We start from the raw sequence: 4,720 nt of genomic DNA on the forward strand, positions 1-4,720 counted from the left end.
TGGGAAAAAGGGGGAAGGAGAAAGGGGGAAGGGGGAAGGTAGCCGCCGCAGCAGCTCCACACTGTCGCTGCTCCTCCACGCCGCAACCCTCCACAGCGCCGCATACAAGAGAGGAACGAAGCCCTCCACAGTGCCGCGACCACCACAGCGCCCTCCTCGTGGCGATTTGTACTCCGCCAAATCTGCATCGCCGTTCACCGCCGTAGCCCCTCCCTCCACCACCACCGCAACCCTTTTCCTCTGTTTCAATTTTTTATTCCTTTTTCTTTAATTTTTCAGATTCAAAGGATTCCATTGTTGTTGTTGTTGATGTTGCTTCTGGTTGTTTTTGTTTATTCCTTTTATTTCATTGTTGTTGTTGATGCTTTGGTTGCTTTTGATTCTGCCTGTTTTTGCTTCTGCCTGCGTTTGCGCTTTTACTTCTGTTTCTGGTTGAGGAAGAAGAGGGGAAAGAGGAGTATTTTTGTCCGAATGACCATTTTAAAATAAACTGAAACCTTGGGGACCATTTTGTAGCAAAAAAAAAGGTTGGGGACGAAATAAATTTTCGACCTCTACGTTAGGGACCAAAATCGTTCTTATCCCTATTTAAAATAACAAAAAAATTATTTATAAGGATCTTTTTTTATTTTTAACATGATTAAATATTATTTTTTATATATATATTTTTAAACAATTATTTTACTTAATTGTCAAATCTACTTATTATAATTTTTATAGTATAAATAAATTTTTTAACCAAAATAATTACAGTATATTAATACATAGATAATATATTTTTATATCTTAAACAATTTTAAAAAAATTACTAATAATTTAAGTTGTATTTAATTAGAAGAAGATTTTGGGTGAGGATGATTGAGTTTATCTTGCATGGCTATAGAGTATAGACCGAAGCTATGAATCATGTGTGATGTGAGACAAATTCTAATTCCTAAAAAGTGTTTATATGTATATATTCGGGGCGGGTATACTCTAAACCCGTCCATACCCTGTCTTGAGCAAAATCTGCCCCGACTTTGGTCAAGTTATTACCCTTTTCATTCGGGTATGGACGGGTTGGGTACCTGCGTATTCGAAAACTCCTGCCAAGTCTAACCACGTATTGATACTCTATTTATTAAGGGTTTATCGCTAGCCAATGAATTGCTATATACACAAGGCGAGATTCTAACTCCTAATAGTTGTTTAAGCGGACGAGTGAGATGATCACTTAACAAACTCAAATTGATTAAGATAAATACTAATTATTTTTAATATTTTAATATTAAAAATTTTGAGAGTTTGATTTTAATTATAACTTTATAAAATATTTATAATAATAATTACTATATATATTATTTAATTTTTAATAAAATTTTTAATATAATTTTATGTATTATCCCGTACAAGATACGGTAACATACACTAGTAAAAATAAAAAATTAATAAAGACTCAGCAACAACATGACAGGAGTTATGCGATTTTTGTGTGAAGAAGTCGAGAAGAAGAAGATTTTTGGTGAGGATGATTGAGTTTATCTTGCATGGCTATAGAGTATAGACTGAAGCTATGAATCATGTGTGATGTGAGGCAAATCCTAATTCCTAAAAAGTGTTTATATGTATATATTCGGGGTGGGTATACTCTAAATCCGACCAAACCCTATCTTGAACAAAATTTGCCCCAACTCGGGACAAGTTATTACCCTTTTCATCCGGGTATGGACGGGTCGGGTACCTGTATATTCGAAAACTCCTGCCAAGTCTAACCACGTATTGATACTCCATTTATCAAGGGTTTACCGCTAGCTAATGGATTGCTATATACGCAAGGCGAGATTCTAACTCCTAATAGTTGTTTAAGCGGACGAGTGAGATGATCACTTAACAAACTCAAATTGATTAAGACAAATACTAATTATTTTTAATATTTTAATATTAAAAATTTTGAGAGTTCGATTTTAATTATAACTTTATAAAATATTTATAATAATAATTATTATATATATTATTTAATTTTTTAATAAAATTTTTAATATAATTTTATGTATTATCCCGTATAAGGTACAGGAACATACACTAGTTTCTTGTTAAAAACACATGTTTTTTTATGAAAAAAAAATGTGTATAATCAATCATATAATTATTTTTTTATAATAGCATACTTATATATTACAAAATTTACCAATGTTAAATTATTAAAAAAATTATATAATTAAAACTAAAATCTTAAAAATTTTTTTAAAAGTACTTGTATTTAAGCGATATATGAAAAAATAGAATTGAAATTAGTATATCAAAGATATTAAAATTTTAAATTTAAAAAAAAATAAGAAAAAATTGGTAAATGGACTAGTTTGGTGCACGACATTCAATTTCAAGGGTTAAAATGAGTCACTTAATGCAAAGTAAGGGACTAATTTGGTGCATATACAACGATGACATAATGGATGATATGTGGACGAATACGGTTGCGACGCGTGACACAAACGAACACGTGGCCAAATAACATGATGACACGTGGCACAACCATCCACGTCAGTATGCCACATGTCACTGGTCACCACATCATACCATTACACGTGGCCAAATCATGAAGTGACACGTGTCACTTACAGTCCACGTTATCATGCCATGTCATCACGTCGTTAATAAAAAAATAAGTCAAGGACTAATATAGTGTATTTTTTTCAATCTCAAAGACGTAATTGATACAATTGAAATCTCAGAGACGATTTTAGTGCATAATACCAATCTTAAGAAATATTTTAGAGTTTAAATCGATAAAAAAAAGATTCGAAAACTCAAGAAGATGCTCATGTGCCCAAAACTTGAAGTTTCTTGTGTCAAGCAGCAATAACAACAATAATAAAGAGAAAGGATTTTAATGGAAAACGAAAATGATATTGATATATTTTTATAAAATTGATCATATTAATATTAAGTTAAAAAGGAATTTCGATTCAATTCATCCAATACATTATGAAACAATTTATTATATATTAATTGTATACTGATTTTGCGCATCCATGCCTTATATCTACGTTGTACCAAACAAATAATGTATAATATCTAATAAAATTAGCTATAAATTTGTAATAATTTAAAATGGCAATTAAAATTTTGGGAAAGTAATAATAAAATTGACCATTTTTTAGTCTGGTAATATCAACCATTGTCTCCGTGTCCCTTATCAAATATCTGTGGCCCCAATTTACAGTTGTTGCCCGATTGATTATTATTATTTTTCTACGAATTCAGAAATCAAATCAGGGCAAGATACAATAATTCAAGTATTCGTCATTTATAATTTCTTTCAAATAATTATTTATGTCCTAAAAAACTGTCATGTAAAATATACAAACGGTAAAAGACACATCACATTTAAAATTTGTATATATTTACATAATATTAATCACTCTTCTTTCTTAAAAATATTGGTCCGACAATAAAAAATAACGACCACTTTCGTGATCAACAATTACAAAGACATTATTTCTGTTTTAGTTACTAAATCGGTCAATGAAAAAATAACAACCGATTTTAGTAACCGATTTTATATTAGTTGTATTTAACGATCGACCTTCTCATAAGTTTTATAAACACGTGTGCTCTAATATATATGACCGAGGTGAGATTTGTCAAGCGAAGAACTTAGAACAATGTTATAAATATTTGAATAAAAAATTTGATCTCTAACATCTATTTTTAGAATATATATATCTAATTTTTTTCGTCTCATTTTTAAATCTTTTAAAGACTTATTTATTGTTAATAATTTTTGTAAATTTTTTTGTCAACAATATATATTTTTGAGTACTATTTTAGTAGTTTATTCTAGATATTTTTTTTTTTTTTGGTAAAGAATATAGATATTTAATTCAATCGTAATAAAAAAAAAAAACATCAAAGGCCCACAACTCTATACTTGAACGAGCAAGTCAATTTTTTGCCACTTACTCAAACCCAATTCCAACACAATAATGTCCTAGCATTACCAAGTTCAACAATCATTAGTACTTCTCATTAACAATATAAACTCCTATTCTCCAACATATATCACCGATGTGAGACTTACAAATAACAGTGATCAAGCGATTGGTCTTTTCAGCATTGACAATAGTACCGAAGAGCGAAACACACATTCCAGGAGTGCAAAAGCCACATATTGAAGCATGGAATCGTGCAACTCTTTTGTGAATTGGGTGGAGTCCATCTTTACTGTTTCCAATGCCTTCACTTGTTGTAATTGAACAGCCATGTATGCTGCAAAGTAATGTAAGGCAAGAACTCGCTGTAAAGTCTTCAATTCTATCAAGTATAGGATCATACTTGGAGATCAAAACCACACAAGCTCCACAACCACCTGTAAAAAACAACCATTTCAAAATACGAAGTTCCAAGTTGAAAAAAAAAAAGTCGTGGCAAACACCATATCCACCTTCAAGTTCATTGAAAACCCCATCAGAAAAAATAACACTACTCACAAAGCTCAAGAATAACTGGAACCAGAACAAGGTCCTTTATCCTTATGCCTCAATCTATGAAGCATAAATTAGTTCAAAGCAAGGTCAATATAACAATCATCAATGTTTTAGGTTTATTCCAAAAAGGACCATAATCAATACAACTATACTATGGTCCATACCCAATAGTCAATATTTAATATCAAACTAATTCTTTCTAAAAAAGTTAGTTCAAAGCAAGGTGAATACTATAGGGGGAAAAAATAATGAAA

The sequence above is a fragment of the Arachis duranensis genome, chromosome 8 (assembly GCF_000817695.3).
Source record: "Arachis duranensis cultivar V14167 chromosome 8, aradu.V14167.gnm2.J7QH, whole genome shotgun sequence".
Taxonomy (NCBI): Eukaryota; Viridiplantae; Streptophyta; class Magnoliopsida; order Fabales; family Fabaceae; genus Arachis; species Arachis duranensis.